At 35.8% G+C, this 15,592-nt stretch overlaps 1 protein-coding gene and 1 long non-coding RNA gene across 2 annotated transcripts in view; one reads left to right on the top strand and one right to left on the bottom strand.

Moving 5' to 3' along the window:
- The window catches only part of LOC107633700 (S-adenosylmethionine carrier 1, chloroplastic/mitochondrial), a gene marked incomplete in the record, with an annotated part of 9,532 nt that extends 7,860 nt beyond the window's left edge, over window positions 1–1,672 (bottom strand). Inside the window, 2 exon segments of the mRNA XM_021119347.1 lie at window positions 659–762; window positions 1,329–1,672.
- Window positions 3,842–4,323, top strand: LOC110269803. Its single transcript, XR_002358561.1, has 3 exons — window positions 3,842–3,888; window positions 4,118–4,195; window positions 4,283–4,323. It is a non-coding gene; the product is annotated as an uncharacterized LOC110269803 (long non-coding RNA).

Genomic DNA, 15,592 nt, shown 5'->3' on the forward strand with positions numbered 1-15,592 from the left:
TGTGGCATTTATGGTGCTAAATTAAATTTTTCTATCTAAATCACCCAGATATGTGAATAAAACTTAACTATTGGAAGTTTAACTTCTCAGAGTTCAAGCCACCACGTATAAATGGTGGACAATAAATAAAGTTGACGTATCCATTTTGTGCAAACTTACAGTTGCACTTACACATAAAATTAGGACATGAAATACCAGTAGTGTTGCAAACAATGCCCAATTATACTTTGCTAAAATCAAACGATAAAACGGATATGATTTATTTGCTAGGAACAACAAAGGAGGCCTTCATTTATTAACTCTTTTTGATAATACCAAAGGAGGTATTGTAGTTACCAAATAAAGTGCGTAAGAAATCAAATGGCTTCTCCTCTCCCATGCTAACTGAAGCAAAAGGATTTCTCAGCTGCACGTTCTGTTTTCTCTTAGTGCAACCACCTGGAAAACCAAATTAGCGGTTCAAACAAGAAAGCAGAGCGAACTATGCAACACAACTATATAAGCAGAGCGCACTATGCAACACCACTATGTCAATATTGCATCACATTTTTCTTTTCTAAAGAAAGAACCCTTCTACACCAAGTGACCCATAAGAAATATGAATTTCAATCAGCATGAACCTATAATCGCATAAGCGCAATTAGGCATGCCCCTTGTTATGCAGGTGAAGTGAAGTGATGAAGGTAACGGATAAACGGAGGAAGAAGCGTGGAAAATAGGAGGTTTATGAGTTTTTACCAAGTTGCCCTCGTAAACTTAGAGCTGTCATGCCGAATTAAGTTGTAAGTGGCATGAAATATTAGGTACACAAATTTTAAGATTTGTAAGTTGCTAATCTTGGTTGCTTTTGGAGGGTGCTAGTTAGACTGCCATCGTTAGAGAGATTGAGATTGAGATTGAGATTGAGATTGAGAGTTAGCATAAGATGTATAGAATTAAGTTGTGTCTCAATATTTTATTTAATTTAAAATAAAGATAGAGATTCAAATAAATAAAATAATTAAATAATCCTACTAATTAAAAAGGAAAAAATTAAAATAAAATTTTAATTCCTAACTCAATCCAATTCCGATATCCCTTTTTCCAAAATTAGTCTCTGCTTGCTTTTTGTTTAAATTTATACTGAACACAAAATTTCAAATCACAACCAATTTTATTAATTTCATCTTGAAAATTTAACATAGAAACACTAAATATTCAACATTGACAGCAACGCTTGTGCTAAAGTTTTAGACTTGTGTTAGAAATCATAATTAGACCTTTTGAATATATTATTATGCATTTCCGAAAACAAAAATGCTCCAATGGAGGAAGAGTCAATCGCCGACCTTTACGTTTAGCCTCACTTTTTTCTATGCCTCCACTAAGCTTGAATCTTCTACGGTAGATTTGTTGAAAATTGATCTCGCAAGGTCGAAGAGAGAAAGCAAGTGTACTGTTCGAGTGATGGCAGGAGAAGAGGGCGTCGTCGCAAGCAGAGAGAGCGAGAGGTAGTCGCGGTTGGAGGAAGGAGGAGAAAAGGGAGGTGACGACGTCGCCCGTGAGAAAAGGAGGAGTCGTGCTCACCACCTTCGTTGCTGTGCTCGCCGGAAAAAACGATGCTAGAAGAGAAGAAGGCTGCAAGCCTGCAACAGATAACATGAGAGAGTAGGTGCAGGATGAGGTGAGGAAAGGTTAGAGATGGGAAAATGGTGGAAGGGGTAGATTGGGAATAATAAAAATTGAATGAGAATATTTTAAGAATAAAATATGGATTAACGTTTAAATTCGTCCCTAAAAGATTACGCGATCTTCATTTTCGTCTTTGAATGATTTTTTTAATCAAATTAGTTCCTGAAAGATAAATTGTTAGTCAAATTAGTCCTTCCGTCAATTGGATGATGACGTGTCACGTTAAGTGTCATGTGGCATGATGACGTGACACGCCACATGATAGGTCAGTAATACGTGGCACGTCATGTGATAGGTCAGTGACACGTGGCATCACTTGACATATAAAAAAGTTTTTTATTAGTCAAACGGGCCTGCTACACATACAAGCTTACAAGTTTACAAGTTGGCCCAGCCCAAATACAACTCACGCGCATGATGAGAGATTGAATGGAGCGTAACATTCACGCGCTCGCCACTCAAACGGTTACGTACGCTACGAGCCTACGAGTAATGGCAGACTCTTCCACTTCTTCCACTTCTCAAAGAAATTCGAAGACAAAGCAACCCTTCCATTTTTGAGCGAAAATCGAAAATCAAAATATAGAACTCGTCGCTAACCTTCGAAACCTCCATCAACACACCATCAAAATCTCCATAAAGAATCTCCAGCGAAAACAAAGCAAGAATACTCAAGGTGCGTTACATTACGAACTAGGTTTTACTTTTCTTCTACGTTGTTGTTCTAGGGTTTACTGTTATTCTTCCTTCTTTGTTACACTGTTCTTCTACGTTGTTGTTCTAGGTTCTCCTGTTATTCTTGTTGTTCTAGATCTTCTGGTAACTGATTTTTGGGGGTATATTCCGTAGATTGGGGGTGTATATTGCTTGACCTTGTAATGTTGCTTGATATTGAAGCATGTTTGAGTGATACCTGACTGATATATATGGATGTATCTGAATCATATCTATGGGTGTATCTCACTGTTATCAATGGGTGTATCTGACTCATATATATGGGTGTATCTTACTGATGTCTTTGGGTGTATTTTTCATTTCAGAGAAAATGACAGCAAGAAACCAAACAAAAGACCTTAAGTGTGCTACACATCTCCTAAGTGATAAATTCAGAAACATGACTGAGGAGAAGAAGACGATTGTGAGGGATCTAGGATTCGGTGGGTTGATGCACATCCCACCACTAAGGGTGCATCACCAACTATTAAGGGAGCTGGCAAACAACTTCAAACTTGGGGAGAACAGATTGGAAACAGGATATGGTTCTTTCAAAATAACCCCAAGAAAGATAGGTCATGCGCTTGGCATCAATGCAACAGGTAACTAGCTCAAAATTATAGGTGTATATTAAGTTGATGCTTGAGTGTATTTAAGGTTGATGCTTGGGTGTATTTGAACCGACTTTGATACTTTGTTGTTTTACTTTTTGTAGGAAAACTGTTTCCTCAGAAAGTCGAGTATAAGAAACTTTCTGAGGATGACAAAATAATTTTTAGAAGATTCCAGGGTAAGACCCTCAAAAGTCTTACCGATGAGATGATGGATATCGGCGTTGGTAACGAAGAGGAACGCCTAATGTTCAAGAGGATTTTCATCCTCTATATACAGATGGCGTTCCTTTTGCCAACGACAATAAACAAAATCTCGCCTGTGCACCTGGCCCCAATTTTTGAGATGGACGACATCTCGGAGCGAAACTGGGGGGCCATGTTTTGACCTTCATCGTCAAGGGCATCACAGACTACAAGGAGAAAAAGAAGAAGGCAATTGATGGCTGCCTCTTTGCCCTGATGATAATATACTTTCATCTTTCAGAAAACAAAGGCAAGAAGAGGGCTGAAAGACCACCAAAACCATGGATTGCCAACTGGAGTAAGGAGCAGTTGGTCGAAAGAATGAATGCAGAAACAGAGGAAATTTTGGTAAGTTGAACATAATATGTTGGGTGTATATTTATTTATCTGAATGCTGCTAAATAAATTATCTGATGTTTCAGGGGATTGTAAACATGGCGCAAACAAAAAAATAGAGAAAATGAAAAAAAAAAAGAGAAAAAGAAAAAAAACAAGAAATAAAAAAAACAAAAAAAAGAAATGCAAATTCAACATCCTCTTTGGAGAAAGAAACAACTACTAACAGTGACAGTTCTACCTCTGAGTCTGAGACTCAAGAAGACTCAGAGGATTCAGCAAAAAAACACCCCAGCAAAAAGGGGAAAAAGTAAGTACCATACTTGTGTGTAATTTCTTTTTCGAGTTGGGTGTATTTTTTGAAAACATTTGGGTGTATTTTGTTGATCAAGTTGGGTGTATGTAGTTTATTATGTTGGGTGTATTTCGTTTGCTGCGTTGGGTGTATATTGTCCATTTAGTTGGGTGTGTCTTGTGCATTCATTTGGGTGTATTTTATATCTTTAGTATATTCTAAATAATGATTGTTTGCCTTACAGAATGGACTCCAGAAAAAGAAAGAAGAGTCAAGAGGAGTCAGATTCTGATTCAGAATCTAAATCTGAATCAAGTGATGAGTAATATTCTGAAATTATTACTCCTTTCTTTTGGCTTCATTATAAAGATTTCATGTATTAACTGAAGTGTCTCTTATTAACTTATAGAAGCGAAAAATCATCACCGGCGGAGAAGGAAAAGAAAAAGAAAAAGACAAAAACAACACCAAAAAAGTAAGCACTTCTTTGGATAAATATTCTGTGATAAAATTACTTTTTTATTTCTGATTCATACTTTTTTTTCCACCCAGAACACAATCAAAAAAGAAAAAAGTTGTTGTTGAGCATTCATCCCTGAAGAAGATCAATACTTTGATGGGTATAGTACCTCGTTAGCTATATTACCGTCTATCATCGTAATTATTTTTGTTAACATCTTCTTTTATGAATGTAGTGAGACATATAAAATATCAAGTGAAGAACTAGATGAATTGCTAAGGGGAAACGTTGAAAAATCTGCTGCAGAGGGGTATGTCTTGTTGGGGTGTCTATTTCAGATTTTGGTGTGTTTTCTTTGCTAATAATTGTTTCTTGTTTCGCAGGGAAAACCAAGCTGACCTGCGATCGACAGAAGGTCGCTATGTCTCCTCTGAAACGTAAGAAGCTTTATTTAATAAAATCTTGTTATCATGATTTGGGTGTATTTTGTGGAACTATTTGGGTGTATTTTGTTGATCAAGTTGGGTGTATGTTGTTTATTAAGTTGGGATATTTCGTTTGTTGTGTTGGGTGTATATTGTCCATTCGATTGGTTGTATCTTGTCCATTCATTTGGGTGTATTTTGTACCTGTATCTTATTTTGTCTGAATAACATGAAATCTGTTTAGAATACCGGCTGTGAACTTGGGAAGTGATGACCCTTCCTCTCAAGGACGCACAGAACAGAGTAGTGTAAACCAGCCGTCAGAGAGCATGTAATTTCTCTTTCAGATAACCGTTACTTTTGTTCTTCTATTAACTTCTACTTCTAATTCTATATATATATTTTTTTAGAAAAAAAAGCCCTTTATTATTTTATTCAAGAAAAAAAAAGGCAGGAAAAAAAAGCAAAAACTGCAAGTATGTAAGTTCTCAAAAAATAAAGTCTGTCTTCTTTTTGAATTGTTCGGGTGTATATTTTGACTTTCTTTGGGTGTATTTTAGGTTGAGTCCGACTGATTCGAATATGATGGTTGTGAGGGAACAGACACCGTCGGATGCGCTTGCAATGTGAGTTTTCCAAGAATATTTCAACCTTATAACCTTATTATTTTCAAAGGTGTTGTTAACCTTTCATTTTTCTTCTTGTTTAGAGTCTCGATTCAAGTTTTTGTGCCGGCGTCCCAAACAACCACTGTGCCGGAACTTCAAGAAACACCTGAGACAGATTTTGAACCAACCCCTCCGCTACAGATTGAAGGAACTACAGAAACGTAAGAAATAGTATTGGGTGTATATTTGTTTAGAGTTTGGGTGTATATTTGCTAACAGTTTGGGTGTATATTGTTCCTGGTTAGTTTTTTTTTACGCCATTATTAATTTTGTGTAACTGTGCAGCACTCCTGAACCCCACCAACAACTTCAAGAAACCACACCCACGCTTCCCCCAGCTCCATCTAAAATGTAAGTTCATCAGACTAAAATCAATTTTTAATTATCATCCGTATATTCTTACTCTTATAATACGTTATACATGATGACGCAGTCATCTAGCCGAAGAAGACGTTGCTGCCCTGATGATGATGGCACGGACAGCATCCTATGTTCCTAAAACAGATCCAGTGCCATCATTCAGCCTTGGCTTGACTGATTCAAGCCAGGAGGGAACGTCAACGCAGGAGACAGAAAGGGCAAAATCTCCAGAAACTGCAAATTTGCTAGAACAATTAGACGATTTGGTACAAAAAATAGCAAGCAGTGCGGCGAAAGAAAAAAGTAAAAGTCCACAAATTCAAAGGGAGACTGGGGGAGAAAGTTCTGGGAAGTTTGAAACTCCTGAGGGAATAAATCAGATTACGGATGATATAAAAGAAAAGTGCTACATCTGGGGAACACGACTGAAGACTTACGCAGATGGCAGTACTGACGAGTATGACCACATCTGCACTCTAATGGCGCAAGATAATTACATTTTATTTAGAATGCACCTTGCATCCCTCCAGGCAGAAAGTTATATAGAATCTGAGGTAATATTAGAATAACATTAATGTTTTACACCAAAGTTTACTACAATGTTTATTAACGTAAATTGATTTCGGCATATATTTCTAGATTGTATTTGCCATGTGCCACATCCTCAACCGGAAAAATGATAAAAAATTTCAAGAACAAGTATACTGTCTGCCTCCCGATATTGTGATAAGTTGTGTAGTCATTTGGGTGTATTTAAAGAATTCACTTGGGTGTATTTTCAGTATTTCATTTTTTGTTTCACAATTGTTGCAGAGCATGGCCCTTTCGAAGCACCCAAAGGGGGAATTCATATCGCCGAAAACCAATAAAGAATTCAGGGTGGAAGAATACCCGAGTTTTATTCCCTTCATAGATGCAAAAAAAATAACTTCTCATCCATATGTAAGTTTTCATTTGCTAAATTTGTTAGTACCGTTCTTTACTTATATGCTAAATAAAATAACACACTGTTGAAATGTGACAATCCTTCAGATTTTGGCACCTGTTTGCTACTCGGGCCATTGGTGGTTATGGGTGATTGATACAACAAAGCGGAGATGTCGTATACTTGACCCGCTACACAAGAAAGCTCCAAGCGATGAGAGAAAGCAGCTTAATAAATTTACTGTAAGTTGCCTTTGTGTTCTTTACTTTAATAGATAGGTCTATTTCAGTTCAATATCAGGTGTATGTATGTTTTGCTTTGGGTGTAATTATGTTCTCTTTTGGGTGTAATTTCTTTGTCGGGTTGGGTGTATTTTGTGGAACCATTTGCCTTTGTATCTTGTGCATTCATTTGGGTGTATGTTGTTGATCAAGTTGGGTGTATTTCGTTAGTTATGTTGGGTTTATATTATCCATTCAGTTGGTTGTATCTTGTGCATTCATTCGGGTGTATTACTGATTTGTTTTGGTATTTAAGGCATATGTATTTTCAAGATTGAGAGCATATGCTGGCGGGGAACCTCTGCAGAAAGACGAGAAGGAGAAGGAAATTAAAGCATCATATGTTAAAATATCAGACCAAAAATCAAGGTATAAATTTGTGACTCTGAACATTAAACTTTTCTAAATGAGATTTGTAATTTATTTTCTTCGTTTTTAGCTATGACTGAGGTATCTACGTTATGAAGTGGCTTGAGTTAATTGAGCCGGAAAACATTAAAAAGGGGAAGTATGAATGGGATAATTGGAAACAGGTAACTGTCTTTAGAACTATATAACTCTGTATTACTTTACTGAATTAATATTGCTGTTTAAACAGAATATACTTTTTAATTGTAGGAGGAGGTGGACTACTATAGAGTAGAGTATGCTTCGCAGATACTATTCAGTGAGATGAATAAAGAGAGAGATCAGGCAATTAGAGAGAGTAATGCTATAAGGCTATCGAAGCCATCCTCTGTATTATTGAGTCCGTTTTGTCAGATAAATTCTGCTGATATAGAAACTGCGTAATCCAACTGCTGGGTAGTTTGTAATTTGAACAAATGCTGTAAATATTTGCCATTTATCAACAACTTCTATTCCATGTATATTTTTTTTCCATAGTTAAACTATCTGTGCTGTTAAATTGTCTGTGTTGTATTACAGGTGGTAAAATATGAAGGAAAAAATCAAGGCGTATATAAACACAAATTATAAACTTTTACACCCAATGCAAGTGTAATAATACACCCAAGATTGCATAAAATATACACCCAAACTGTCTGTGCTGTTAAACTGTCTGTGCTGTATTCAAAATGTATGAATTACAGGTACTAAAATATGAAGAAAAACATCAAATCAAATATACACCCATAACCTGCGAATTTTTACACCCAAATAAAGTTGAACATATACCCTGAAATCTATCCCCCACCCCCCTGATGCTTTGAGACTAAAACCCTGAACCCTAAACACTTAAAACCTAAACCCTTACCCCTAACCTGTAAACCCTAAAACACAAATATTATATATATGTATCTATATGTAAATTGTGAATTAACAAAAATACACCCAAAAGCACAGTACTTCTACACCCATATTCTGAAAAACTATACACTCAAAGAGTTATCCACTGCTGCTGGTACCATGAACTGATAATTCATAACATGTCCTTGATATTGGCTGGAATTTGAATGCACCGCTGATGCAGCATCAAACAGGTTTATCTGAATATAACACTCACATATTAGCTAAACTATTAACGAGAAAAATAAACTCAATCGCCACAAATTTAAAGAACATTACTTTTACCTCGCTTAAAACTTTCGTCTTCTTCTTCTTTGTGGCATTTGCAATCTGTTTGTCCAACTTTGAACCTAGCCTGTTTTTTGGACGTCCTCTTGTTCGAATCCTTGGCGGGCTTTGAAGCTCGTTAACAGATTCCAAGTTGGCGTCTTCGTGGGATAAAGAAGATGTCCCCTTCCTTTTGGCTTTTAAAGATTCCATCTCAGCCATGACGTTATCGTACGCACAGTGCAGAATTGCAGTCAGCTCCTCCGATTCGGATGCAAATTCGCAAATATTTTGCGAACGAAAAACCAATTGGTCGAACCTCTTGCTTCTTGGCTCCATCAGTGGCTCGTCATGGCTGCTCTTGATGTGTGTGTGTCGCCTCTTTACCTTCTTGCTCCATCGTTCCAGTATATATCTAGGTGACACTTGGCTTACTTGTTCGAAGCTTAACACGCTTAGTGCGTGACGGCACAGTATCCCTCTCGACTCGAATAATAAGCATTGGCATTTTACCTCGGCTGCAACTGAGTCGTAAGTAATCACGAACTTGTTGAATATTGAGCTGGAAACTTGTTCTCCGACTTCGTATACTGAATAGCCTAGAGCGGAATTCGTTAATCTAGTGATGCAATTCGCCTTTCCTCTGAATTGCGCTTGGACTTCCCTAAACTTTTGATGAGTGTACGCATCTTGAAACTGAGCTTCAATGGAGGATTTAGTTGCACACGGTATGACCGTATGAAAATCTGCAGCATCTGATTCTCTCTCTGCTTGCTCCCTGCTTCTGAGGCAATTATCGTATTGTTTGACGAACTGAATAAGCGAGCTGTTCCGGGTGATATACTTGTTAAAAAATGAATGCATGCTCTCGCTCCTTTGTGTGCTTCTCATCCCTGCCCAGAAGTGGTGATCCAGATAGATAGGAACCCATATGTGACGGTCTTTGTACAGATCTGCAGAATACACCCAAACACAGACTATAAATACACCTGAGAGAACATGCAATTTACACCTCTGCTGCAGATTTTAAAAAGACATTACCTGAAAGCCACTTGTTGTCCGCAAGACCAAAATTCAGCAGAAAAGCATTCCAATTCCTATCGAATGAGTCTTTGCTATGAGAGTTCCAAACAACTTGGCTCATTTCTTGTTCGATATCGGCATGTCCCTTGTACCTGTTTAATTTGCTTGGAATCTTCTTCATGATGTGCCAAATACACCAACGGTGAATTGTTGTTGGCATACAGGCCTCTAAAGCCCTTTTCATTGATGCGCACTGATCGGTGAGAAACCCTTTCGGAGCGTTTCCTCCCATGCAACGAAGCTAGCATTGAAATAACTATTTGAATGATTCAATTTCTTCGTTCTTCATCAAAGAGCATCCGAGAAGTGTTGACTGACCGTGATGATTCACCCCGACAAAAGAACCACAGACCAAATTATACCTGAAACAAATTACCATAGTGCAAAATCATTAGGTACACCCCAACAAATGCTTCGTATACACCCAATGAAACAGCCAATATACACCTCTGCTGCGGATTCGTAAAAATACATTTATTTAGCATCATAAACAGGGGCAGTTTGTTACCTGTTTGTATTGTAGGTGGTGTCGAATGAAATAACGTCTCCGAAATACTCAAAGGCAGCTCTGCTTCTTGCATCGGCCCAAAAAGCCAGCTTAATCAATTGATCCTCCTCGAGTTGGAGCTCAAAAAAGAAATTCTGATTCTTCTCTTTCATTCTTAACAAATATTTTCCGAATTCCTTTGCATCTTCTTGTTTGGAAACATTCCGCACTTCCCTGGTAATGTAATTCCTCACGTCCTTTTCGATAAAATTTAACTCGCGATGACCCCCAGCAGCCGCAACAAATGATTGGTAGGTTTTGCTTGGTCTGATACCGGCCTCCTCGTTATTCTCTATTGCATGACGAATGGACATGCTTAGTTTCCTGTGCTGTTTGAGCATCTCTGCTTTACTTGGACAGCAGGGGTGTGAATGATCCAGCATAACCTTTGAAATGATCCAAGCACCGACATCCTTCAATGTGTGTATATAAATTCTTGCAGGACAGTTTAGACCGGCTGTTGGATTGGTCTTCTCGGTCGGAGATATTTTAGATTTCCATTTTCCCTCTCTGCTACATGTAATCAGTTGATTCTTAATCTCGTTTCCCTTCCTATTTGTGCACCGAACTCTTGTGGAGAAACCTGCAGCCTTGGCGTAGTTCCTGTAAAATTTTCCAGCATCTTCAAGGGTGGTAAAGGTCATTCCAACCTTCGGAACAAGCTCGTCATCAACAACCGAGAGAGGCTGCACATTACACCATGTCAAAAATTGTAAATACACCCATAGATATGATTCAAATACACCCATATATATGATTCAAATACACCCAATCATATCTAAAATGACAATAAAGCCATAAACTGTAAATACACATGCTGCAGAATACACCATGTCAAAAACTAAAAACACACCCAATCATGTCTGATATAATACACCTGAACAACAACAACTCAATTAAAATAACAAAAAACCAGTAAAGTGTAAATACACCCACACTTCTAGCAAAAATACACCCAAAAAAGACCTGATCTACACCCGAGCGTCTGCTATAAATTCCAGATAATTAATCAAAACTAATACATTGAATCGACAGATTCATGTTAACGTGTTATTTTCACAGTCGATGTTCAACAATTTTTCAACTACACAATGCTATACAAATTACTGCAAGAAAATTCATACTAATCCTATGTATATCAAACCTCAGGAACTTCGTTAGATTCAAATTCATAATCCACTTCGCCTGGATTCAGCTGACAATCTGAGGTTGAATGATCCATTATCTTCAAAACGAGTTCAAACTTTGATTTCAGAAAATAACAAATCAAAATAGAAAACGAAGCTCGAGTTGCACAGAGAGGGAAGTAACGTAAACGAAGAACATGCCAGTGAGAAAAGGAGAGAAAAAGAACGATGGAGAAGAAGGAGGGAAGACGCGCAAGAAGAAGAACAAGCAAATCTCCAAATAACGAAAACGAAGAAGGAAACAAATCTTTTAAATTTGGTAGTTAGATATACGCGGGATCTTATATAGCGCGTGTATACAACGTATGTGTAGCAGCGCGTTTTTTTGTTTTATTGCTTAATGAACTTGTAAAGCATACAAGCCCTAATGGCTTGTATGCAGAGCTTTTCCGTTAGTCAAAATAGTCCTTGAAAGTCAAGACGTAAGTCATTTTCATCCCTCAAATTTTAAAAATTAGTCAAACTAGTCCTTATATAATTTTTTTATTTTTCTTCATAAAATTATCTCTCTCCTTTACTTTCTCAAAATCTCTCTTATTCTTTTCTATTCTAAAACATTTTTCTTATATTAGTACATTTTGCTGGAATATATATATATATACTCAAAATTAAAATGTATGTATTTATTAACCTAAACAAAGTTATATGCTCAAAATCAAAATTTATGTATGTTAACCTAAACAAAGTTATACCACTATTTTTTTTCTACTGCATCTTTTTTTTTCCATTACGATATTACTTATATATAGGATGTAATGGTAGTGATATTTAGAGTCAAAATTCAAGAAGATCCACAAATTTTGCTTCAATTCCAAACTTTACAAAATATTAAAAATTTGTTGGTTAATTATTAACATATAGGATGTAATAGTAGTGATACTTAGAGTCAAATTTTAAGAAGATTCACAAATTTTGCTTCAATTCCTATATAAACTGGTAGTGATAAACCAGTTTTTTCAATTATTGAGTTTTACTATATAAATTAAATAATAATAAAAATTATAATTTTAAAAAATATAAAAGATTTAAAATTTAAAATAATTACTATATTATTTAGTAAAATTTAAAATATTAAATTTTTAAATATATAATCAACAATAATTTGATAAACTCGTTTAAATAAAAAAAAATTCACATAAAAAATTACAATTTGAAAATGTAAAATTTTAAAATACAAATGACAAAATAACTTTATAAAAATTTAATTATTTTTATTATTTTATGTAAAGAGAATTTTGTTTATTAAGGTTTAAAAAATAATATTAAAATTAGTAGTATAAAAAAATATTATAAATTTAATATTATAAAAAAATTATATAAGGATTAGTTTGACTAATTTTTAAAATTTGAGGGATGAAAATGATTTACGTCTGGACTTTCAAAAACTATTTTGACTAATAAAAAACTTTTTTATATGTCAAGTGACACGTGACATGCCACGTGTCACTGACCTGTCACGTGGCGTGCCACGTGTTACTGACCTGCCACGTGGCGTGTCACGTCATCATGCCACATTGCACTTAACGTGACACGTCATCATCCAATTGATGGAAGGACTAATTTGACTAACAGTTTATCTTTCAGGGACTAATTTGATTAAAAAAATCATTCGGAGACGAAAATGAAGATCGCGTGATCTTTCAGGGACGAATTTGAACATTAACCCAATAAATATATTAACAACTATTTTTATTATCACAAAAAATAAAATAAATAATCACTAAAAATGATTTTCTAGTAATATAATAACAAAGACTACGATTCTTATTTTCACCAAAACCTTAGAACAATTATGTTTATTATTGTTATTGTACAATGTTGTTTTTAAATGTGTATTATTTTTATTGTTAAAGTTAAAACAAATTAAAATTTTGAATTTTTTTGTCGTGTTAATGAAAATAAATATACGAAAAAGAAATATTTAGCATAAAAAAATCATAATCATAAGGGAAATTTACTTAAATAAATTAAGTGGAAAAAGAATTTATCCAATTACACATTTTTAAATAACAAGACGCAAATGTATTTTTTTTATAATTCTATATAGTAATCGCTACTGATAGTAGTGGATTAGGGGAGAACGTAAATTGCTGCTGGCAGCTGCGGTTTATGTGTATTGGTGACATAACAGAAACCGCTAAAGGCAGCAGTAGTTTCTGTGGAACGTGGTTTGGCCATAAACCGCTACAGGCAGTAGCGATTTATGTATATTGGATATTGAACGTAAACTGCTGGAGACAGTAGCGATTTACGTGAAGTGTATGTGTGTCTATAAAAACCGTGGTATGCAGCTGCGGATTCCTCATTTGTGTGGATTTTGGGTTTGGATAGAGAGAGAAAATTCTAGAGAGAGGGATGAGCACTTGGAGAGCGGATTTGGGGTTTTTGAGCACTGACCTTCAGTTGGAGATCATGGCAAACGAACAGAGCTTGTACCAGCTGAACGGTGTTGCCCATACTGTCGGTGCCATTACCGACGAGGTTAGCTTTATTTTATTTATCTGAGCATTAACATTTGTTAAATAGGTTATAGAATATAGGATATAGAAGCTAGAATATTAATGTAACCCCTATAGTTAAGTATTAGACTGTGCTAGTTAGAATGTAGAATGTAGTAGGGGTGTATGTACAAAAACCAAGATATCGATAATCGAACTCAACGAACTGGATTTAAAACTATATCCATGGTTTTTAAAATTGCTTTAGGAAAACCAAACTGATTTGAAAATCGGTTTTTGTTCGGTTAAATGAAACTAGAATAAAATTTAAAAAAATTTATTTTAAGATTTCAATTTTAATTATTCGATTTAAAATATAGGTTTTTTAAGAAATCGATTTTTGTCCAGAAATCGGTTTTTGCTGAAAACGTGTTTATTTTTTATAATCGATTAGAAACCGGCTCTTTAATTTTATAACCTGTCTTTGAAGTATGTAATAAATCAAAGATTTAACAATTTGATTTGATAATTGAATAATAATTTAATTACTTAATTGTTTAATTGTGTCGTTGTGTGGTAATATTTATTTATTTATTCGGTCTAATTAGTTAGTATTTTTTCGTGTAGCATGTAGATTTTAACTACTTCATGTATATCTTTCATGTATGGTGCAGCCAAGTAGGTGTATCTACAGTGTGAGGCGGCAACAAAATGTGTCAATGCATTACAGAATCATACTTTATTTAGAGAGGGCTGGTTTGTACCACTTCGCCAGGCTAAACAGTCGTTGGTTCTGGTTGGATGAGCCTATGGTTAATGCGTTCATTGATAGGTGGCGTTCCGAGACGCATACTTTTCATATGCCTTTTGCAAGGTGCACGGCAGCTTGGGTTGCCTATCGATGGGAAGGTTGTTAGTGGTTGCCTTGCAAAGTTTAAAAATTTCATCGAGGGTGGCCGACCAGCCTGGGAATGGTTTCAGGAAAACTCCACTGACAGTGAAACAAGACCTGCATGTCTTCATCGGACCCTATCACAAACGTCTCATACTTCATACCGGCTGACACAACAGCAATGGAATCTTGTAGAACAAATTTTTAACCCATTTTGTCCCACACACACGCAACTTCTGTAATATGCTCTATTTTATCTCTGCCAACGTACTCGACGACCGAATAAAAAAACTAAGCGGTTCCCTGTCCGTAAATTTAACACTGTGCATTTTGCTTTTTTGAAATTTTTCCATAGCAATACACCAGAGCCAAAAAACTCTCTTCATCATCTATTTGTGAGAAATGACACACACACTCCTCTTCTACCTCAATGCCTTGGAGGAGTATTTATAGGCAACCAGCATACACACTCCACATAAACCGCTATTGCCTCTAGCGGTTTACGTTCAACATCCAATACACATAAACCGCTATTGTCTGTATCGGTTTATGGCCAAACCACGTTCCACAGAAACCACTACTGCCTATAGTGATTTCTGTTATGCCACCAATTCACATAAATCGCAGTTGCCAGCAACGGTTTACGTTCTCTCATAATCTACTATACTACCAGTAACAGTTTCTATAAAATTATAAAAAATTGTATTTACGTCTTGGTATTTAAAAATGTATAATTGGATAAATTCTTTCTCCACTTAATTTACTTAAGTAAATTGCCCTAATCATAATGATCTTTCTCCCATATTTTCTGTTTTTTTTTTTATCGCTTGTTCTTGGGATGGAATTTTCATTTGTCTTAGCTACGTTGATTTTTCTGAATTTCTTATTAATTAATTTGA

Source organism: Arachis ipaensis, chromosome B03 (assembly GCF_000816755.2).
Source record: "Arachis ipaensis cultivar K30076 chromosome B03, Araip1.1, whole genome shotgun sequence".
Taxonomy (NCBI): Eukaryota; Viridiplantae; Streptophyta; class Magnoliopsida; order Fabales; family Fabaceae; genus Arachis; species Arachis ipaensis.